We start from the raw sequence: 24807 nt of genomic DNA, 5'->3' as shown, positions 1-24807 counted from the left end.
ATCCTCCAGTGGTCCATACTGGCGAGCATGGGTTTTGGACTTTCTCTGTTGGGGCGGAATGTTGTGGTTCGGCCCGACAACATGGTGACGGTGGCTTACCTGAATGGGTGGGATTTCGTTCCGGTCTCTGAATGCAGTGGCGGTTCCCTTGTTTTGCTGGGCAGAGGGGCATCTGTTGGCTCTTGCGGCAGTTCACATCAGGCGGGTGGACAATGGAGTAGCGGATGCTCTCAGTCATTTCTTTCCACCCTCTCAGGACCTGTGAGGTCTTTCAGCAGGTGTCCTGGAGGTTTGGTGTTCCTTTTCCAGACCTATTTGCTTCCTGGCACAATGCTCAGCTGCCCCAGTTTTGTGCATGCATTCAGATGGTGGGGGCATGGACGTGAATGCTTTGACCATTCCTTGCCGTCCCATCTGTTGTATGCCTTTCAACCATTGCTCTGACCCCCACTGGTTCCTGGCACGTCTGCTGTGGGAATCCTGGGAGGTGGTGGTAGTGGCACCCTTTTGGCCCTGGCCATCGTGGTTCCCCACTCTCAGGCTCCTATATGTTCAGGGTCTCTGGGTGATTCCCTGCTTCTCCTCTCCCCTAGGGTCAGCTCCTTTGCTGCCTCTCCCACAGCTACAGCGGTCGGTGTGGAAGTTGAGAGCAGGGAGTGGCAGGGCAAGGGTCTCCCCAGGCATTTAGCTTTGGCTGTTTTTCAGCAGTCTCATAGGCCTTTTATCGTGAATTCCTATGGTGCCACTGAGGAAATTTCCAGCATTGGTGTGGGTCCCTTCGGTTGTCTCCCCTGGAGTGTTCCTTGACGGATGTGTTGCAGTTTCTTTGGGAGGGTTCCGAGAAGCATTTGACTGTTTCGATTCTGCGGGCCCAGTGTGCTGCGATTAATGCATTTCGTCTGCCTTGGGGGAATTTGGCGGGTGTGGACGATTTGGTCTTGTGGTTGCTGAGGGGTTTTTCTTTGTCTCGGCCTTTGGTTGAGCCTCTGTTCCAGTTGCGGGCTTTGATTGTGGCTGCCTTCAAGCCTTTGGCCTTGGTTGACATCAAGTTTGTTACCTTGAAAGTTGTTTTCTTGTTGGCCAGCACTTAGGCCAGGCGCCTGAGTGAGTTGGGGGCGTTGGGGGCTTTGATGGCCCGATAGCCCTTCCTGTCTTTTTCTGAGGATGGGGTGGTCTTGCATTCGGATTCCTCTTTTTTTGCCCAAGGTGGCTTCTCAGTTCCATCGTTCTCATAAGTTATTTTGCCGGCTTTATGGGTGGAGCAGGAGTCTGGGGATGATATTCCTTGGTCCTTGCTGGATGTCAGGAGGGCCTAGTATATCTATCTGGAGCGTACTGGTCCTTTCAGGAAATCGGACTTCTTGTTTGTTTCCTTTGTGGTCTGTTACCGGTGTGGGAAGGCTTCTTCTTTGTTGATTGGTCGTTGGTTAAAGTGGGTCATTGAATTGGCTTACTCTCTTTCGGGGTCTCCTCCTCCTGCAGAGGTGCGAGGTCGAACTACTCTGAGGACTGGCAGCATCCTGGGTCGAATTACATGGGGTTTCCCTGTCTGAGATTTGAAGGGCCACCACTTGGGCATCCTTGTATACTTTTGTGCAGCATTATAGGCTTCAGAATTTGCTGTGTGAGGATACACCTTTTGGTCTGGGGGTGTTGCAGGCGGTAAGCTCCTAACATCTGACTTTTGCTGTTCCAATAAACCACTTGTCTTTGTGTCCTTGTGTTTCTGTTTACATGAATGCCGGGTTAATGGCTTGGGTATCCTAATTTTGTAATGAATGTGACGAGGATAAGCGGGACCTGGTGGTGATGCCCTATTACTTACCGGTAAGCTTCATTACTCCCGGTCCCGTTGTCTTCATCCCATTCATTACTCCCCTTCCTCCCTCCTGCCCGGACGGCCGGCATTCATATGAGGCATGGTAGTTCAGAATGAATGCTGGGTAAGTAAAATCAGGTACTCCCAGTGGGAGGGGGTGGAGTTGGGTTGGGATTCAGCTTTCCTTTAGTTCTTTTTTCTGTCTGTGAGATAGACATATCTCATTTTGTAATGAATGAGACGAGGACCAGGAGTAATGAAGGTTACTGGTGAGTAATAGGGCCAAACATATTGTTTCTTTTGCCTTTCCTACTACATTTCCATGTAAGACTTCATAACACCGGCCTTCACATGTGATTGAAAGTACACGTGTATTGTTTTGATGCTAACTCTCTTCATGAAATGATGGTTCAGGTTTGACATATGTCTCCAAGTTCCCTAAAAAATGTTACAGAAGTTTAGTCTTCTCACGAATTGCGTCTTCCATAGTTTATGTATTTTATAGGTTGAAATTAAGGGGTCAAGGCTTTTGAAGCGATTTATTCTAAAAAGATATCGTTTTCTTTTCACATGAAATGCTTTTTGTAACAATATGTTATATAACTTGTTTGAAGCGGTTTGTTTGAGGACACAAGTTTCACAATGCTTTGCAGTTGCATTCTGTACCTTGTCTCTTCTGGTTAAGGTGCATATATTTTTTAAATAAGGATTTCCTCTGTTCAAAATATCTAACTGTTAATGTTTCTCTCTTTGTAAATTGTTTCTTATTTACTTTTTCATTAATTAGGTTAGGGTGTGTATAAACATTAGCACAATTGTAATTGCTCTTATCAGTATTATTGTTTTTCTTTAGGCGCCCTACTTTTGGTTGTTCAATTATCTTGTTTCTCCTCTCTCTGTAGTAAATCTTTGTTTGCTTCTCCAGGCATTGTGTTCAATGTGGGCAAATCTGTTTAAAAAAGGACATAAAGAAGTAATGGTTACAGTAGTAATTGTCCTAATACAAGGGTTACATTTTTAACATTTGTGCACCTGTATTATTTTTGCAACAGTATTCCACAAATAAATGTATCTGTTTTAGATAGAATAATGTAGACGGAGGTGATGAGATATAATTTGAAATATTTCTGCAATGTCTTTGAAGAACAAATAGAACTGTATTGCTTTCCAACAGTCCACACAATCTGTGTATTTGGCTTTGTTTATTGCCCACTTTCTCTTTCAAACCAATCACATAATGCTTTACTTCTTCATTGTATTTCTTATCTAGTGTTCTATTCATTTTCATACTCATTTGACCGCAATGTGTCTTTAGTAGTATTTGGCTGTAGTTATAGTCCACTTTCTGTTATTGACATAACAAATCCTATATTATCCTCCAAACGTTGCTGGACACATTTGTTAATATATTGGCTGAACAAATCAACAAAGGCTCTTTTAAGAGCCACCCTGTTATATCTGTAGGTGTATTTTGTCATTTGTAAACATTTTTTTACAATGTAATAAATACCATGGTGCTTTCGTGATACATGTGACAGTACCCCGTAAACTTTTTTAACCCCTTCGATGCTGCGCAGATTCCGCCGCTGTGCTGACGGAATCTTGCGCGGGCGTGGTCATGACGGAATGGTTCCGTCATGAGCACAGCTCAACCGTGGGTCATGACGGAACCATTCCGTCATGAGCACCGAAGGGGTTAAAACTATAAACACCAATAAAACTAATTTTCCCTACCTCTACACAGTTTGCTAAACTGTTTCATTTATTCCCCTAGATTAAAACAGCAGAAACCTGTATTTTTTTGTTCATTCTCACGACAAAGGCAAAGTGTGGTCTAAGCAAGATGGCTGCCTTTTCATTTTGCAAGGCCTTTTACTAACCAATCATATTAGTTGTTGTCCTCCCCATGTACCGTGCACTTCACAAAGGTACCACGGTGTACTGCATCACTAGGTATACAAAAAATGTAAACCTTTATTTCTCAAAAACTGCTTAACAGATTTACACCACATCACAAAAAGCGTGATTCATGGATAAAGATCTAGCTTTCTGCCAAATTTGATGTAAAGCCGTTCAAGTGTTTTGGTTATAGCTGTGTCTACATGTGTTTTACATGGGGAAAATGCGTTTTCAGATGCCCCTTTTTCTCTGCTCCTGCTTCACCACATAACTTTCCAGGGAGGAGCGGAGATGAATGAGACTTTTTTTGAAAGTTTTGGGAAGATTTGTCAAACCACATGGACCTGGGTATATTGTGCTACTGCATATAAATATTGCGCTTCTGTGACAGGTAGAGGTGGAACTTAAATTGTGCATCTCCACTTCTTTGCCTCATCCGGAGTCTTGGTGCCTGCTTCATCTTCCTGAATCGCCTGCAGTCCTGGTCCTTACTTGTTCCGCTTGCCTGCATCATTGCTCCTCAGTAAGACTCTGTGAAACCTGTGAGATAAATATAAAAGCACTTACTAACAGAGGACTGGTGCGACAAAATGATATGGTGCAAAGTATGAATGTTGTGTGGAGAAAAACTTACAGTGATGGATACCTGTTTTTGTGCGTCGATATTTCCGGATTCTGAAGATCCTGAAAATAAAAAGACCCTATATGAGATTTAGAAAAGTACTTTTGTTGCAAGACTGTTATATAAAAGCTTTCTGGGGATATTTAGAGATCTTGGTTTATGTTTCCTCTGATTCAGCTCATCTAGCACTTAGCTTACCATTGGAAGTATTTAGCGAATTATCATATTATTACGGGGTTCTTCACATGGTATAAAGGTTCTCCCCGAGTGGTACAATAGGTAATAATGAGGGTCCCAACAAGGGTAATTATTTTTGCTAAAACATAACCCTCAGAGTCCTCACATGATTGTATTGTTTATTTTTCTCTAGGAGTTTCCTATGTACTAAAGCATAGAAAGAGGGGGGTTTTAGGTAAGCTGGACTTTAATGGTATGGGGTTATCCATTTAGACCCTGTATTAGAAGCACCCTATCATTTAAACAATGTTCTTATTGTTTTGTTAGATACACACAGGCACATTCCATTAGCGGCCTAGGAGGGAACCCGTGTGAAGTACCTATGCTAAGAGGGACCAGTCTAAACAGAGGATGTTTCTCGTCTTTTTTCAATCCATTTCTCCTTTCACCTGAGGACTGGTTCAGTTAGAATCTGGCAGGATTGGGGCGGTGTCAGTGTTTGGGTGGTATTGGGAACTAGCTTCTGGGACCATTTCACGCTCCTACAAGATTGCACCAATAAGGAAGTTAAAAACAGGTTAGTGCCCAAAGTGTTACATCATCTTCATGTTGCTGCTTTGAGTATTGCTGGTCATGGGTTGATGCAGATGTATATTGGCTCTAGAGCTTTGACTTTGAGACTTTCTGAAGTATGGTGCTGGAAAGTGGTCTCACCATGCATAATTGTACACTGGTAATGTAATTGTGTCTTTAAAAGGGTCAAGACTTGCTTGGTTGGAGTTTGTTTTATATTGTAACGAATAAGATTGCGTTCATTTCGTTTCTTGGGAGTACAGTGACTGGTGTTTCTTTCACGGATTCACTCATAGACATAGTACTTTCAGGTCACAGGTCTTTTTCGAGGTTCACGGCTGTTGTGCTATCATAGAGATGGTCTAATGCAAATACTGTGAATGCAAAAACGATCACCGTTAACCCTGTAAACTTTTTTAAAAGTTTTCATATGAAAACAAATTGTAATATGTTGTTTGAAAGTAGAAGTTATCTAACTGCAGCTAAAATCTCACTGATTTTTTTTTTGCAAAAACAATTTTTATTGCATATTTCAATTACAACAGTCATCTGCAAGGACCAGCATGTCATTGGTCTTCCCCTAGTAATATACTCCATTGCATGGTACAGTGCAGACCTCTTCCAACTATCAACGCACTGCCCCCCAACACTCCCCAAATACAAATACTCCCTCCCCCCAGCTAAAATCTCACTGATATAGTGTTATGTTGTAATGTTTTAAGTCGTGTGAGATTTGCAGGGCTGGGAACTGGTGTCAGGAAGCTAGGGCATGCCTGTCCCAACCATGTCTATTGTCCAGGGTTTGCAGAAGATTCAGGAGTCCTTAAGGCTTATTGCAGATGTTTGATCAGTTCCTGAAATTGTGTTGTTCCACATTCAAACAGTTCTTGAGTTTCTTGAACAGATCCATGCACTCCACTCAAAGTGAAAACAGTCTAGTTCAACAAAATTTCTGATCCGTCCAGCAGGTCTTGTATAAATTCTTTATTCAAAATATTCTTAAAAACACAAAGATTGTAAATATAAAAAATTCCTCAAACAATTGTTTTTAACTGTACAAATGTTTGTAAATATTATTGTCAATATAATGTCTCCTTTTTATGTATACTTACTTGTAGCCCTGAATAAGTCCTTAGGGACGAAATGCGTTGGCTACAGTCGTGTGTTTTCAAGAAGATTTTGAATAAAGAATTTATACAAGACCTCCTGGACGGATCAGAAATGTTGATGAACTAGACTGTTTTCACTTTGAGTGGAGTGCTGGACCATTGTGTTATATTTAAAATTGAGGGAATTTCCCTTGGAGGCATAGGGGTATTGAGCCTCAGGTCCCAGGCACCCTGAGATAGATTATTTAGAAACCTGATTTTCGATAGGTGCAGTATCTATTGCCCCATACCCTGTGTTTCTTTGTGTGCTTAAAGATCCAGGCACTCCATTCCATCAGAGAGATCTACAACAAAGGAAACTGTAAAGCTTTTTTTTCGTACTTTATTTCTTGGGGAAACAAAACTTTTTCTTCTTCAAAAAGGGTTTCTGGAAAAGATGATTCTGACAGAAGAAATCCAGAGGAAGAGAAGCAAGAAAAAGCATCAGCAGTTGATGAGAGAGAAGGTTTAATATTGCTGCCTAAAATAATTTTGAAATCAATTTTCTCCAATCCACATGATGAAAACAAATTAACATTGAAATATGTTATTTGCATTCTCCGCAAAAAGAAGTTGAGTATGGGCAGCCGAGGGTGATCCAGCTTCGGGGTTCCATTGATGCACAAACATCTCAATGCGCAGGAAGAGGGGCGCCCAGGAGGCTAATGCATGTTGGCAACCATGTTACATGCCATCTCTGCTGGAGCTTCATTTCCTCAACAAATTCTAGAAGAGGTGCAGAAAGCCATCAATCCCTGTTATCAAACTGTGGGATTGCATTGTTTACTGTGTGGCAGACTAATCTTGTCTGCAGCCCAGAACCTGGAGGCTTGGCTGAAGAAAATTCAAGAATACCAGAAGAGTAGGTAAAAAAAATATTTTTATTCAGTTACATCAGTTATTTATTTATTCCCGATTTGTTTTTGTTCTTTTTTTACAAAAAAAAATGTCAAGAAATTAGGGCTATTTTTGTTTTCTCAAAAAATACAAATCTCAAAAAAGTTATATCTTTAAAATCAAAAAACAAAATTCGGACCCCACGTTAATGGGTTAAAAAGGATACAAATACGTTTTTTGATTTGTAGATGAGTACAAATGAGTGTGAAAGTGATGCACAAAGAAGACAGAGAGAGAGAGTGAGAGACAGAGAAAGAAGTGAGGTTGAAGAAGAGTCTAAGAGAGAGTATGAGGGCGAGGGGGTGAATAGGAGAGTTAGTAAGTGAGAAAGTGATTGAGAGACTTTGTGAGGGTATATGCAGCGGTTAGTATTCTGGCAGCAGGAGCTGGGCACCTGCCCCTTGTTGACCAACCCAATGCAAGGACTCAACCTTCGCTGTGCATGGCCCTGAATTGAACCCTCCGTGGGTAGCCAATCCCGCAGCATATGGCTTATGTCCGTGTTTAGCAGGGTTGGCCACACAGCCTGACTTACAGCCTGGTCCGGCACTCAGCCCTGCATGGTAGTTGACCACGCAGCCTGGCTTCAAGCCAGTCACCGTCCACAACTCACCATGGATGGCCACCCTGCTACACATGTATGGCTATGCCCAGTAGATGTTGGCCAGCCTAATGTTGTGAGATGAGGGTTTGGCCGAAAGACCTGGCCACTTGACTGTCTTCAACAGCCAATCACCCTGCTGGTACTAATGAGGTGAAAACTTTGCCCAGACTGCGCTACGAGAAAAAATTACAAAATAATAAAGTAATACTATCACACAATTTGCAGCATTACGCGGCATAATTTGCCTTTCGGTGCTGGATCATTTAGTCAAACCTGCAGCCTAATTTGATCGTCCCCTGCCTCATGACTCCAAGTTTCGTTTTCACTGGTTGGTACGACTTTTATAACATTAGCCAATAAATTTTGATCAGATATGTTTATTTGTGACATAAAAAGTTATGTGGGCCTACTACTGGCAATTATAAATATTTTTATCAGTTAAGTAGGTTGACGGTCTAGATGTTTAAGGTAGTTCTGAATGGGAGGGAGGTTATGTGTATTCTGATTGGTTAATTGGCAAGTTTAAACCAGGTGAAGGGGGTTTCTGTTTTTCCTTCTTGTGTTTCTCGTGCGGAGACACCGAGTGTGGCACTGTGAGTTTCTAGTATGAAGGATTGATTGGTTTGAGGATATTGGTGAATTGTTTCTGTTTGACTGGATTTGCTTTTTCATTGACAGTGATGTGAAGTCCTTATCATGGGTGTGAGAAGTTGGCCTGGTATATGCTGTCCCCTAGTTATAGTGGGCACCTTGCACCAGCCCAATCAACCCTTATTGATGATTAGGTTTAAGACAACCTTTATTGAAAGCTATCCTAGTGGTAGCTATGGAGAGCAGCCTTCAGGCTAAGTCTCGAAGGAATGTAAAGCAGCTTGGTTTACCAGATTATGACCTCTTGAATGACCAAATGAAAGGAGAGCCACACTAGGTATTTATATAAAATATATATATTTATTACTAAACACTCTCTACTAACCTCTTTATGAGATTAGAGAGCAAGGCACACAATACTACAGTTCTAAAACGACAGTAAATAGCACAATATACAATGGGCCCCAGGGGGAGACCAAACCATATATTAAGAAAGTGGTATAAGAACCACGACTTGACTAGACACAGTGCCTAGAGCACGTAGAATCGCTGGGACCCCAAGGAACCACCCAAGGTAGTGACACAGGGGACCCACGGGGGACACGTGCAGTGTGAGAACACAGCCATGAGCTTCGTACAATCCTATGGGAAAGTCGCGGTTGGAATTTTAGAGATTAAGGACACTTAGGAGTGGACTTGGAGCAAACCCTTTTAGACTTAGAAGGTTCTAAGGCCAGCACCCACGTGAGCACCGGAGTACGCGTGTTACCTAACCCAGGGAAGCCGGGTGCATAGGTGTCAAATGGTGTCGGGAATCTTCACTGTTTTTAATGGAGAGTTGCTGCAAAGTGCTGCTGCCGTGGAAAGGAAAAGTGTCCGGTGTGATCCAAGCCTGGATCGAAGATCAGAAGAACCTGAAAGCAGAGGGGACAGAGGGGTACGATAGCCGAATGCCCACCGATGTCGGGTGTTTCAGGTGCGATGAGGTGAAGCTTGACTCCACTGCCAGGGAGACCAGGAGGCGTCTACGATGGCCACAGTCTGCAGGCGAGCTGTCCCACAGAGGATGTCGAGTGCTGGGGGATCGGTGTCCGGATTGGAGACTGTTGTAACCTGTGAGCTATGTGTAGTACTGTGTAGAACCCTGCCCATGTCATGGAATGGAGTGATGTATGCGTTGCCATGAATCATCCATTCCAGAGCTGGGCGACTGCCGATCGGTTGGTGCTGTACTGCTCCTGTGTTGATCCTGAATAAATCATCTCTATTTAACCAGTGTCAGGATCCAACTTTCATTACACTGGCGACGAGTAGACTCTGCCCGATCGGGGACAGGCAACGCTTGCAGCACCTATTCCCCTGCTTGAATATTTATTGTATCAAGACGTCTTCACTTTGGACTCAAGCGACTCCCACAGACACCTGCTATTGTTGGATTAGACCGTGCCACACATTTGGAATCGTGAAAACCGTGAGTTTACCTCGTATTAATCAAGCCTTAATTAACTCGAGGCTGTTTCTTAACATGCGCGAGCCTCACCGTTAACTGCCTTCCGTCAAGCTGCTTTCCACGAGCTTCCTCTGCTCTGTTCCACGTTCTTTCTGCGTGCTCTCTTCCTGACCTGCAAGTTTTGGAACGCACGTCCACACGCCTGCCACGTCATCCCAGCGGCAATTTTGTTGTCAGTTACCTAGACAACGCGGCAAGAAACGACAGGATTTTTTTTTTCAAGAAGTTTTACGCAAAGCTTTACTTTAGCGACTGAAAGATAAACATTACAGGGGGAGAGGTTTTCAAGGACTCCTACTGCACGGTGAAGATTTGACACATAGTCTTAACCTTAGACTCAATGTAAGTTGGCATATTGAGAATTTTGGCAGTCCTGTTACTTGATGTTATATTGGCATATACACAGCAATGGGTTTTTTTTTGCCCAGCAACTGCTCTTCACCACAAGCTGAACTGGAATGTTAAGACTTTCATCCATTCCAGAGCTGGGCGACTGCTGATCGGTTGGTGCTGTATTGCTCCTGTGTTGATCCTGAATAAATCATCTCTATTTAACCAGTGTCAGGATCCAGCTTTCATTACAGCGACCAACAAGCCTTGGCAATGGCAACCCACGCGGTGAGAGTAAAACAGCTTTGGTGTTGACAAGCAAGGTCCTGTGGACTCCCCAAGCGATGGAGAGTCAGGGCACATCTGGAGCAACCAGGTAAGCCCATTGAAAGTTAAAGTACCCTTCTCAGGGACCCACAAGTCGATGGACAAGGGATCGCGAAGAGACCTCAAGAGGAATCAATAAATACCAGCCACGAGGAGTGTAGGCCAGTAATCTTCATCGGAATCACTGCTCGGGGTCTGGACTATAAGTAGCCCAAAGCACAGCCTCAGGGATTGCCAAGAAGCATATGCTGCTGCAAATGTGCACGGTGTCCAGGGGTTCGGGTTGCACGGTCCCCATGAGGGCTTTGGATCTCAGGGTTGCTGAGAGCACGAATCAGCCTCGGGGAAGCTTGGAAACCCACCTCCTGTGTTGCCAAGTCTTCGGAGACCTTCAGGAGCTGCGTAGTTGCAAACCGGACAGATGCGTCTTTGGTGCCTGCCTTGCAGGGGAGTAACTCCTTTTCCAAGGGAGATTCTTCGGTCATCCAATGTCGTGTAGATTGTAGAAGTTCTGGGATTCTGTAGCAGAGTTTCGTCCAGGTAAATCTAAAGTCCTGTAGTCAGGGTTTCCTACTTTATACCCAAGGAAGGGGTGGGACAAACTCTGGGGACCCACCTATGGAAGGGTCAGGACGGAGGGGTGGCTACACCCATGTCCTTTGTCCAGTTTCGCGCCAGAGCAGGGGCTGATAGCTATGCACAGGGACACCAAATGTGCCCCCAGTGCAGACATCAAAGCACTCTTGGAGTGCACCCACCCAGCCCCAATACACTAAACCCTGTCTGGGAGGTGGTCACACCTCCCTGTGACAGGAACTATTGTCCAGGCCTCCCCTGCGGGAGTTGTGTCCAGCAGAAGGAGGGCAGACAGGCGTATCTGTGGCTGGCAGCATCCATTTTGTGAAGCCAGGGTCTGTGAAGCTGGTACCGGGTGTACCGGTGAAGTCAGGGTGGAATCATACCTCTCACACCAGTTACTGGTGTGGAGATATGATTCTAAGGTGTTTGACACCAAACACAACATGTTTCCATGCAGCCATTCCAAAGTTAGCATTTACCGCGAGGTCATAATGCACTTAAGAGGGTATCGTTTGGCTGCATCACAAACAACCCCGGAATAAAGGTTCCAAAGGCTGCAGATGGACTCTGATCATGCATGGGCACCCTCTCACATAAAACCCAGCACCCTGCCTTCAGGATCGATAAGGCCTGCCATAGGGGTGACTGATAGGTTTAAATGTGCAGTGATAGGGATAGATATAGGGAACCTATATCTAAGAAAGGGGTGCATACACCACCTTACACAGGCTGCTGTAGCAGACCTGTTGTGTCATTGTAAATGGTCTCCCAGGGGTGGCATAATACATGCTGCAGCCCCTGAGAGGCCTCTGGGCTACCTATGCCCTAGGTACATAGTATACCATATACTAGGGACTTAAAAGGGTACCCCAGAATCCAATATGTGGTGTACCTAAAGTACATGCAATCAATTTAGAGAGGAAGCAGCTAGGCTGGGGCCCTGGATAGCAGGGTCCCAGCCAGACTAAAGTCGAAAAAAAGTGAAACATCAGCAAAAAGTGGGGGTAACCATAAGAAGCAGATCCTACTCTCCTACACAACCACCCCCAACATAAGGACATTAAACTAACCTTGACCAGTTGAGTCATCATGTTCTAAGTGGTAATATCTGGAGAGTCCATCTGCATTGGCATGGTTACTCCCAGGTCTATGTTGCACTGTATAGTCCATCCCCTGTAGGGAAAAGGACCACCTTAAAAGTTTGGGGTTTTCACCCTTTATCTGTTTTAGCCATAAGAGGGGCTTATGATCTGTCTGAACAATGAAGTGAGTGCCAAACAAGTATGGCCTCAACTTCTTCAGAGCCCAAACCACAGCAAAGGCCTCCCTCTCAATAGCTGACAAACATTTCTCTCTGGGGGTCAGCCTTCTGCTAATAAAAGCTACTGGCTGATCCTGACTCTCATCATTCAATTATGATAACACAGTCCCTACCCCCAACTCAGATGCATCTGTTTGAACAAAGAATTCTTTGGAGTAGTTCGGACTTTGCAGAATGGGAGCAGTGCACATGGCCTGCTTCAGGTCATCAAATGCCTTTTGACAGCTGACTGTCCACTGAACTTTTTTTGGCATTTTCTTAGACATTGAGTCATTCAAAGGGGTCACTATGGATCCATATCCTTTGACAAACCTTCTATAGTACCCAGTCAGGCCCTAGAAAGCTTTGACCTGAGTCTGGGTGGTTGGAGCCACCCAGTCCATTATGGTCTGGATTTTACTCTGCAATGGTTGAACCTGGCCTACGAGGTGGCCCAGGTACACAACCTGACTCTGCCCTATCTGGCAATTAGTGGCCTTGATAGCTAGGCTTGCTTTTTGCAGGGCCTCCAAAACATTTCTTAGGTGGGCCAGGTGATCCTCCTAGGTGGAGCTAAAGACAGCAATATCATCTAGATATGCTGCACTATAGGCTTCCAGACCTGTAAGGACTTTGTTCACCAACCCTTGAAAAGTGGCAGGTGCATTTTTAAAGCCAAAGGGCATCACCACAAATTGGTAGTGCCCACTATGGGTAGAAAATGCTGTCTTTGGCTTTGCATCATCAGCTAGTCTGATCTGCCAGTAGCCAGCTGTCAGGTCAAATGTGCTCAGAAACTTGGCTGAGGCCAAAGTGTCTATAATCTCATCTGCCCTAGGGATTGGATGGGCATCAGTCCTAGTGACTGCATTGAGACCCCTGTAGTCTACAAAACACCTCATCTCTCTCTTGCCATCTTTGGTGTGAGGTTTAGGCACTAAGACTACTGGACTAGCCCAAGGGCTATCTGAGGGTTCAATAACTCCCAATTCCAACATCCTCTGGACTTCAGCCCTGATACAGTCCCTGACATGGTCAGGTTGCCTGTAAATCTTATTTTTTAACAGGTAGACTGTCCCCAGTTTCCACTTCATGAGTGCACCAGGTAGTCTGACTTGGTGTCAGTGAAAACATATGTCTACACTGACTGAGGACTTTTCTGCAGTCAGTTTGTTGCTGGACAGTGAGGCTGCCTGCCAAGGCTACACCATCTACTGATCCATCAGGGTTTTGAGAGAGCAGGTCAGGGAGTGGGTCACTCTCTTCCTCCTGTCCCTCATCAGAAGCCATGGGCAAGCCCATGTCAGCCCTGTCAACATATGGCTTGAGCCTGTTGACATGGAGCACCCTGTGGTGGCTCCTGTGAGTTCCAAGGTCCACCAAATAGGTAACCTCTCCCTTTTGCTCAATTATGGTATGGGGGCCACTCCATTTGTCTTGGAGGGCTGATGAGGCCACAGGCTCCAACACCCATATTTGCTGCCCTGGCTGGTAAACAGTCAGCACAGCCTTTTGGTCATGCCAGGCCTTTTGTACTTCCTGGCTAGCCTCAAGGTTTTTATTTGCCTTCTTCATTTATTCAGCCATCCGGGAGGGGAGACCAAGTACATAGTCCACAATATCCTGTTTAGGAGGTTTGAGAGGTAACTCCCATCCCTCATGCACTAGACATAATGGACCCCTCACTGGATGTCCAAACAGAAGCTCAAATGGGCTGTAACCAACCCCCTTCTGTGGAACCTCTGTGTAGGCAAAGAGAAGGCAGGGCAAAAGTATGTCCCATCTGCGCCTAAGCTTTTCTGGGAGACCTTTGATCATGCCCTTGAGGGTTTTGTTGAACCTTTCAACTAACCCATTGCACTGTGGGCGATAAGGGGTGGTGAATTTGTAATTTACTCCACACTCCTTCCACATAGGAGTTAAGTAATTAGACATGAAGTTTGCATCTCTGTCTGATACTACCTCCTTTGGGAATCCCACTCTGGAAAAGATTCCAAGTAGGGCCCTTGCCACCACAGGTGCTGTGGTGGTCCTAAGAGGAATAGCCTCTGGGTACCTAGTGGCATGGTCCACCACCACCAGTATAAATCTGTGCCCAGATGCTGTTTGAGGTCCATGGGACCAACTATATCAATCCCAACCCTCTCAAAGAGTACCCCCACCACAGGTAGTGGTATCAGGGGGGCCTTTGTTGTACCACCTGCCTTACCGCTGGCTTGACAGGTGACACAGGAGCGACAAAACTCCTTGGTGTCTTCAGACATGTGAGGCCAATGAAAGGGAGGGACAATTCTGTCCCAAGTCTTGTTTTGGCCTAGGTGTCCTGCTAAGGGAATATCATGGGCTAGTGTTAATAGGAAGCCCCTGAACTTCAGAGGTATAACCAACCTCCTGGTGGCTCCAGGCTTGGGGTCTCTACACTCTGAGTACAGGAGTCCATCATCCCAATAGATCCCATGGGTTCCATTAGCACTCCCAGCAGCCTCATCAGCAGCTTGCTTTTTGAGGGGTTCAAGAGAAGGGCAGCTCAGCTGCTCCTGGCTCAGATCTGTCCTGGAAGGGCCTCCTGTCCCCAAGAACTCAACCTGGTCAGGTTCAAGCTCCTCTGGGACAGTTTCTTCTTCAGGACTGAGATCATCTCCCTCAAGAGACTGATCTGCTTTCTGAGTCAGGGGGGAAGACACTGCCTTACCCCTACTGCTCTTTTCTTGGGAGGCACCTAGTCCATTCTTCCAGGATCCAGGGCCTGTTTAGTGTTAGACATTTTTGCCTGTGACCTGGTCATAGCAAATACATCTTCAGGGATTCCCAACATTTCTGCACGAGCCCTGAGCTCCACTTCAGCCCAAGCTGAAGTTTCTAAATCATTACCAAGCAAGCATTCAACAGGGAGGTCTGCACTTACCACAGACTTCTTAGGGACAGTTACCTCTCCCCAGGTGAAATTAACAACTGCCAAGAAATGGTCTGTCCTGACATTGCTAGCATTGGTCACTTGGTACATCTCACCAAGTATGATTTGCTCAGGAGCAACAAGATCTTTTGTCACCATTGTGACACTTGCTCCTGTGTCCCTGAATGCCAAGGCCTCTTATCCATTTATCAAAGGCTGCTGTCTGTATTTGCCCAGGTTACTGGGACTGACAAATAAGGAGGCCATATTCATGCCTCCATCACAGATCAGTACAGCCTGAGTAGGAACTCTGACTAGGCCAGAGTCCATCTCAGATCCCAGGGTTAACCCTACTACACCCTTGTTCTGAGTACCACCACTTGGAGCTGAACTAGGGGGAACAGTTGCCTTAGGAGTTGAGTCCTTGGACTTGGTATAATCACTTGTCCAATGGGTTTTATGCTTACAGATTTTACACCATGGTTTCTTTTGGCCTTTTCCTTTGTTAGATTGGGACTCTCCACCAGATGTATATTTTTGGGGCCCTTGAGAAGACTTCTGGTCTTTACCCCTTTCCCCACCCTTATCAGAGTTCTTACAATCCTGCTTCTTGGAGTCACCACCTTGGTTCTGAACCTTCTGCCTCACCCTGGTTCGGACTCATTTGTCTGCCTTCTGGCCCAATTCTTGGGGAGAGGTCAGATCAGAGTCCACCAGGTACTGATGCAACAGCTGATTTTGACAATTATTACGGATCTGCTCCCAAATAATCAAATTGTACAATCCTTTAAAATCACACACTTTACTGCCAAGTAACCAGCCTTCCAGAGCCTTAGTAGCACAATCTACAAAGTCAACCCAGTCTTGAGACTGTGTCTTTTTGGTATCTCTGAACTTTATCCTGTATTGTTCAGTGGTTGGGCCAAACTCATCAATCAGTGCATTCTTCAAGACTTTGTAATTGTCAGCATCCTCTTCTCTAACAGTGAGGAGCTTGTCTCTACCTTTCTCTGCAAAGGAGAGCCACATGATTGCTGCCCATTGCTCCTGAGGGACCCTCTGTACTTTACAGGCCCTCTCAAGTGCAGTTATGAATTTCTGGATGTCATCCCCACTCTGGTAGGGAGGGACAATCTTGTTCAGGTTCCTATGGTCATGTGTATGATCTCTACCTCTAGGGACACTGTTGCTGCCACCATGGGGCTCTAGCCCTAACTTTTGTGAAGCTCTCTGGAGCTCCAGGGATTCCCTTTCTAAGGCCACTTGCTCTCTCTTGAGTCTGAGCTTAGCTCTCTCAAAGTCAAGCAGTCTGCACTTCCTGTCATAAGAGGACTCCCTTTTATGAGAGGTAGTGGTCCTATTAGAAACAGAGGTCCCTACAGATGTACCAGAATGATTAGATTCCTAAGAAGGAGATGTAGACCTTCTTGGTACACTGCTAACCCTTCCAGGTGGGGTAAGGAGAGGGCCATTAATGTATTCTTCCTCACCTTCACCTTCAGGAAAGATTGGATTGTCCAGGTTAGAATCCTCTTGATCCTCCTAGTCAGCTTCAGATTCCAGGTCCTGGATGTTTTTACTTCGAGTCCTGTCATCTTCTGCTGCCCCACCCAACTTGCCTGCCTCATCAGACCCTGGGGTCTTTCTGAGGTAATCTATAAGCAAAGCCTCTATGAGGCGTTGAGTCCTAGGGTTTTTCCCTGTCTTCAATTTCCTAGATGCACACATATTTCTCAATTCCTGAAATTAGAGGTGGTCATACTTAGTCAGCAAGGAGCCACTGGCTTCTGCTCTTGAAGACATACTAGTGTAGTGAGGTGTTGCACCTACCTACCTTAGTGGGAACTACTAAACTCTCGAGTTGTAGAAAGGGTGTGCTAAGTCATTGACACACAACTCTAAGTTCAGTGGAACTTACTGTATTCTAAGCTTGATTTATATGTACCTATGTACCTATAGTGGTTTTCATTTAGTCACTCAATGAGATTATCTGGTAAAGCAATAGCAAGCTTGAATCCCAACCGCTGCACACCAATGTGAGAAGTTTGCCTGGTATATGCTGTCCACTAGTTATAGTGGGCACCTTGCACCAGTCCAAACAACCCTTATTGATGATTAGGTTTAAGACAACCTTTACTGAAAGCTATCCTAGTGGTAGCTATGGAGATCAGCCTTCAGGCTAAGTCTCAAAGGAATGTAAAGCAGCTTGGTTTACCAAATTATAACCTCTTGAATGACCAAATGAAAGGCGAACCACACAATGTGTATATATATATATAAAATATGTGTATTTATTACTAAACACTCTACTAACCTCTTTATGAGATTAGAGAGCAAGGCACACAATATTACAGTTCTAAAACGACAGTAAATAGCACAATATACAATGGGCCCCAGGGGGAGACCAAACCATATATTAAGAAAGTGGTATAAGAACCATGACTTGACTAGACACAGTGCCTAGAGCACGTAGAATCGCTGGGACCCCAAGGAACCACCCAAGGTAGTGACACAGGGGACACACGGGAGTCGCGTGCAGTGTGAGAACACAGCCGCGAGCTCCGTACAATCAAATGGGAAAGTCGCGGTTGGAATTTTAGAGATTAAGGACACTTAGGAGAGGACTTGGAGCAAACCCTTTTAGACTTAGAAGGTTCTAAGGCCAGCACACACGTGAGCACTGGAGTACTTGTGTTACTTAACCCAGGGAAGCTGGGTGCATAGGTGTCAAATGGTGTCGGGAATCTTCGCTGTCTTCAATAGAGAGTTGCTGCAAAGTGCTGCTGCTGTGGAAAGGAAAAGTGTCCGGTGTGATCCAAGCCTGGATCGAAGATGTGAAGAACCTGAAAGCAGAGGGGACAGAGTGTGGGTCACTTGCCAGTGACCAGGGGCACGATAGACGAATGCCCACCGATGTCTGGTGTTTCAGGTGCAATGAGGTGATGCTTGACTCAACTGCCACGGAGACCAGGAGGCATCAACGATGGCCACAGTCTGCAGGCGAGCTGTCCCACAAAGGATGTCGAGTGCTGGGGGGGGGGGGTCGGTGTCTGAATTGGAGACCAACAAGCCTTGGCAACGGCAACCCACGTGGTGAGAGTAAAACGACTTTGGTGTGGACCAGCAAGGTCCTGTGGACTCCCCAAGCAATGGAGAGTCAGGGCACGCCTGGAGCAACTAGGTAAGCCTGTTGAAAGTTAAAGTACCCTTCTTAGAGACCCACTAGTCGACGGACAAGGGATCGCAAAGGGACCTCAAGAGGAATGACTAAATACCAGCCCACTGATCACTCGAGGAGTGTAGGGCAGTAATCTTTGGTGGAATCACTGCTCGGGGTCTGGACTACAAGTAGCCAAAGCACAGCCTCAGGGATCTCCAAGAAGCATATGCTGCTGCAAATGTGCATGGTGTCCAGGGGTTCAGGTTGCAAGGTCCCCACGAGGGCTTTGGATCTCAGGGTTGCTGAGAGCACGGATCGGCCTCGGGGAAGCTTAGAAGCACACCTCCTGTGTTGCAAAGTCTTCAGAGTCCTTCAGGAGCTGCATAGTTGCAAACCAGACAGATAGGTCTTTGGTGCCTGCCTTGCAGGGGAGTAACTCCTTTACTCCAAGGGAGATTCTTCGGTCATCCAACGTCATGTAGATGGTAGGAGTTCTGGGATTCTGTAGCAGAGTTTAGTCCAGGTAAATCTAAAGTCCTGTAGTCAGGGTTTCCTACTTTATACCCAAGGAAGGGGTGGGACAAACTCTGGGGACCCACCTATGGGAGGGTCAGGACAGAGGGGTGGCTACACCCATGTCCTTTGTCCAGTTTCGTGCCAGAGCAGGGGCTGATAGCCCCTGCAACTGCTTTGAGCTGGACTATGCACAGGGACACCAAATGTGCCCCCAGTGCAGACATCAAAGCACTCTTGGAGTGCACCCACCAAGCCCCAATACACTAAAGCCTGTCTGGGAGGTGGTCACACCTCCCTGTGACAGGAAACCTATTGGCCAGGCCTCCCCTGCAGGAGTTTCGTCCAGCAGCAGGAGGGCAGACTCGTGTCTGTGGCTGGCAGCATCCATTTTGTAAAGCCAGGGTCTGTGAAGCTGGTACCGGGTGTACCGGTTAAGTCAGGGTGGAATCATACCTCTCACACCAGTTACTGGTGTGGAGATATGATTCCAAGGTGTTTGATATCAAACACAACATGTTTCCATGCAGCCATTACAAAGTTAGCATTTACCGCAAGGTCATAATGCACTTAAGAGGGTATCGTTTGGCTGCATCACAAACAACCCCGGAATAAAGGTTCCAAAGGCTGCAGAGGGGCTCTGCTCATGCATGGGCACCCTCTCACATAAAACCCAGCACCCTGCCTTTCCGAATTGATAAGGCCTGCCATAGGGGTGACTGATAGGTTTAAATGTGCAGTGATAGGGATAGATATAGGGAACCTATATCTAAGAAAGGGGTGCATACACCACCTTACACAGGCTGCTGTAGCAGACCTGTTGTGTCATTGTAAATGGTCTCCCAGGGGTGGCATAATACATGCTGCAGCCCCTGAGAGGCCTCTGGGCTACCTATGCCCTAGGTACATAGTATACCATATACTAGGGACTTATAAGGGTACCCCAGAATCCAATCTGTGGTGTACCTAAAGTACATGCAATCAATTTAGAGAGGAAGCAGCTAGCCTGGGGCCCTGGCCAGCAGGGTCCCAGCCAGACTAAAGTCGGAAAACAGTGAAACATCAGCAAAAAGTGTGGGTAACCATAAGGAGCAGATCCTACTCTCCTACAATGAGTTTGCTGCAACAGTTAAAGTTGTTTGAGGAATATTATGTCTGACAGTTCTCTATTGTAAATGTGTGGATAGCTGTATGAGAGAAACATGCATGTATTTAGTTAATGTTCTCACTGGGTTTTCTTTGGGCTTTTTCTTTTCTTGTGGTAGCAGTGGGTGTCCCGACTTTTGAGGTGTTCGTTACTTGCTTTAATTATGAGGGTGCTTAATGGGGTTTTCTGATTCCAAATAATTTCTTTGTGATCCTTCTTTCTTTGGGCTCTGGTTGCTTCGCTGTGGGATATTAAAGGGATGAGATTCATGCTTATACTTCTTTTGAAACTCATGAGATCCGTTTAGGGCCGTATACTTACCAGGATTGTCCATATTGCAGCCATCACAATGGAATGAAGGCATCACCCATCTGGCTTTATGTGGACCGAACATGTATTCTTTGTATAGCTGCGAAGACACAGAAGACCTTGGTACTTTGCATGCTTGAACATTACAATCAATATATTGAGAGAGGATACAAAATTGTGGTAGCTAGTGAGTCAATCTTTTAATTTAGTAAAGCAGGAAGCATGAATCTGAATGTGTTTAGTGAGACACTTTACATTTTGATACAGGGAGAGCAATGATTACAAGTGTTTAAAGGGTATAGACTGTACCAGAAATGTATATATAGAATTTTCTATTGTATGGGTAGAATGTATAATCAATATATTGACATAAGTATACAGAAATGTCTTTACATGGAGTAAAACAGGAAGGATGAATGTGTTCAGTGATCTATTTTATACTGCGATATAGGGGAGCAACGGTTAAAACTGATTATAGGGTATAGACTGCACTGGAAATGTATATATGGAGTTTTTCACTAGTATGATAGCATGTATTTCTTTACGATATGTATTTATGTCTTGGGTAATACATGTGTTGAGCTTTGTTATGTTTCCCCTTAATTAGATTGTAGTTTCGTCACCTGCTTGTCTAGTTTTTAATGGAGAGTGTATGATCCTTACTGAATAACTTCATGTCACATAAGGATTATTTCTTCTTATAAAGTTTTTGTTTGTTTATCTTTATTTTTATTTCAGCCCGGATGAAGCAATAGTATTCACAAAATATGCGTCAGCTGACATTGTTTTTCCTTTATGCTTGTGGCGACTCAACAAAGTTGAAGTCTTTACCACTGTTTATTTTCAGCTTGTAAGTATCAATCAATCAGGGAATTGTAAGCGCACTACTCACCTGTGAGGCTCTCAAGGCGCTGGGAGTCAGCAGTGCCGTCCAGTTGAAGAGCCAGGTCTTGAGAGTCTTCTTGAAGGTGTTCAGGGAGGGGACGTGCCTGATGTCTGCAGGGAGCTCGTTCCAGGTCTTGGCCACGATGTAGGTGAAGGATCTTCCTCCTGCTTTGGCTCTGTGGATGCGAGGGGTTTCAATGAGACCGAGGTTAACGGATTGGAGGCTTCTTTTGGGTACGTGGAGGGTGACTCTGTCATTGAGGTATTTGGGTCCGGTGTTGTGTAGGCACTTGTAGGCGTGGGTGAGGATCTTTAAAGTGACTCTCTTCTCCACAGGCAGCCAGTGGAGCTTCCGTAGGTGTTGGCTGATGTGCTTGCGTCTAGAGATGACGAGGACTAGTCTGGCGACGATGTTCTGTATCGTCTGGAGTTTGAGGAGCAGACACTTGTTTATGCCGATGTAGAGTGCGTTACCATAGTCCAGCCTGCTGGTGATGAGTGCTTGGGTGATTGTCTTCCTTGACTCGGGGGTGGGAGGGATCCATTTGAACGTCTTACGGAGGATGCGGGGGTGTTGAAGCAGCTGGAGGCAACGACGTTGTCCTGTCGGTTCATGGAGAGGGATAAGTCGAGTACAATGCCGAGGTTTCTGGCATGGTCCGTGGGGGTCAGCGGGCTACCAAGGGTGGTGGGCCACCAGGTTGTTGTCCCATGCTGAGGGGGTGGTTCCGAGGACGAGGACTTCTGTTTTCTCTGAGTTGCGCTTTAGGCAGCTGTTGGTCATCCAGACTGTGACATCCTGCATTCCTTTGGGGAAATTGAGTCGGTGGTGGTGGGGTCGTTGGTGAGGCAGAGGATGAACTTGGTGTCATCAGCGTAGGATACAAAGCTGAGGCCATGTTGTCGGACGCTGGTGGCGAAGGGGGCCATGTAGATGTTGAAGAGGGTCGGGCTGAGAGATGACCCTTCGGAGACTCCGCAGGTGATTTCATTGGGCTCGGCGAGGAAGGGCGGCAGTCTGATCCTTTGGTTTCTGCTGGTGAGGAATGATCAGATCCAGTCTAGGACGGTTCCTTGTATGCTGGCGTTCTGTAATCTGGTTGTGAGTGTGTGATGAGAGACAGTGTCTAAGGCTACTGATAGGTCGAGTAGAATCAGGGCTGTGGTGTGGCCTTGGTCAAGGAGGGTGCGGAAGTCGTCTGTGCTGGCGATTAGGGCAGTCTCGGTGCTGTGGTTGCTTCGGAATCTGGATTGAGACGGATCGAGGATGTCATTGTCTTTGATGAATGTCGTCAGTTCCGCGCTAACAGTTTTCTTTGTGACTTTGGCAGAAAAGGGGATGAGCGAGATGGGCCAGTAGTTCTTGAGGTCTGTGGGATTGGCTGGCGGTTTCTTGAGCAGGGTCCTGACTTCTGCACGTTTCCAGTCATCTGGGAAGGTGCCGGTTTCGAAGGTGGTGTTGATGGTGTGTTGCAGTTCAGTTGCGATGACTGTGGTGGCTCTCTGGTAGATGTGTGGTGGGCAGGGGTCAGTGGATGAGTGGATGCTTTTTATGGTCTAGGCGGTTTCTTCGACCGTGAATAGTGTCCAGGAGGATATGGTGGGCAGGCTGGTGTGGCTGGAGGGCGGACCGGCTGCGGAGTCGGGCGTATGTTCAACTAAGTTATCGTAGAGGTTTTTGAACTTCAGTTGGAAGTAGGATCCGAGCTTGTCGCAGAGGTGTTGGTATTTCTATATGTTAATGGAATAATTCTTATGCAATATTTATCTATAACTGATGTTTGTGTATTGGATTAGGCTGTGAATGAATTATGGTCTGCACAAATTGAATGGGTTATGTTGTGATGCATATTATCCATACTATTTATGTATATGAATAATAAATCTGAGATTTGGTATTCAGAGAACCTGCTGTTGGAGAATTATTTTGAGGTGCCTCCTCTATTAAGAAATATTTGCCTTTTTCTAGTTATTTTTTCCAAAATGGTGCTTGTTGCACCGTGTTGTATAATGGCGGCAGCAACATCACTTTTTCTGTGAAGACTAGCCAATCAGTCTGGTGCATGCTGGAATGCTGAATTTGCGAATCCGCGGTGGACAAAGGGAGAATAGCTCCCTAATTGAATGGTGTGCTTTTATTTTGTGGTGCACCTCTGAGGATTCGCGAATCCGCAGATGATCCATGAACTATTTATCCAGCCTAAAATTTAACCTCTTCGTGTCCACACCTGAAGACTCTTTGAATGCTAATTTTACAAAAACTAATGAGCACATTGATGCCAAACCTTGCAAAAGCACTTCTTTGAGTAAAGTTCTATCTACATGCCAAGTTTAGTGTAATTCCGTTTCACTATCTCTTTCTGTATCAAAGAGTCAAAAATCCTGTTCCATTAATATGGGAAATGTCATTTATGGGAACACCCTCTAATTTTTAGGGCCCCGCTTAACGGATCTGCAAAAAACTTGCCATGAAGAACCTGAAGCAGATGTACTTTTTTCTGGAAATTTGCGCAGATTTGTGAAGCGGCGCTAAAGTTGTTAAGATAAACAAACAATGCCTTTCAATGGAAACTCAGACCTAACTGTGACTACAGAGCTGCTGCATCTGAGATAGAACCATAGTCTTGGGACAGCTTAGTACAAGAACCATACACGATAATGCTCATTCTCATGAAAATCAACAGGAGGTTTCATACCTTGAGCCAATGAGATTAATTCTGGTGGGTCAGAACGAAAAATTGAAACAATAAGCTCGTACGAAGGAGAGAAAGCTACAAAATAAAATTGTCTGATTGTGCATGTACATTTGTGTCTGTTCCACTAGTGTCTTCCTGTACCTATCGCAGCCTGCGCCAATAGTGATTGCCTCTGTTGGCACATTAATATACAAGCTTGTGTGACTGGTGTCTGACTGTACGTCTATGTGCATGTTTCACTGGTGTCTGACAGTGCATACATGAGTCTGTGTCTCTGGTGTCTAACTGTACATAAACTAGCTGGTTTCTCTAGTGTCTTTACATACATGACCCTGTATCCCAGGTATCTGACTTCACAAATATATGAGCTCTTTTACAAGCCTGTGTCACTGGTTTCTGACTGTTCATATACGAGCCAGTGTCACAGGTGTCTGACTGTACATATATGAGTATGTTTTACAGATGCCTGACCGTACATATACGAGCCTGTGACAGTTATGTCTGACTGTAGGTGTACAAGAACGTTTAACTGGTGCCTGGCTCTATATATACAAGCATGTTTCCCTGATGTCTGACAGTACTTATGTGTACCTGTGTCCTCAATCTTTGGCTGTACACGTACGAGTCTCTATCACTGGTGTCTGACTGTTCGTTTTGAGCTGCTGACATGTACTTCTAGTCAGTATAACTGGTGTCCAGGGGCGTATCTTCAGAAGGGTGTTTGTGGTATTACACCCCCTAACAAATGTACTTTCTGATAAATAGTTGGGTAAGAGTGTTTTAAGTCGGGTATGCCGAGATGTCTTTTGGATTTCACCAGCAATGTTT

Source organism: Triturus cristatus, chromosome 9, assembly GCF_964204655.1.
Source record: "Triturus cristatus chromosome 9, aTriCri1.1, whole genome shotgun sequence".
NCBI classification, from domain to species: Eukaryota; Metazoa; Chordata; class Amphibia; order Caudata; family Salamandridae; genus Triturus; species Triturus cristatus.
The sequence above is the reverse complement of the archived record's forward strand: the minus strand, read 5'-3'. Positions refer to the sequence as shown.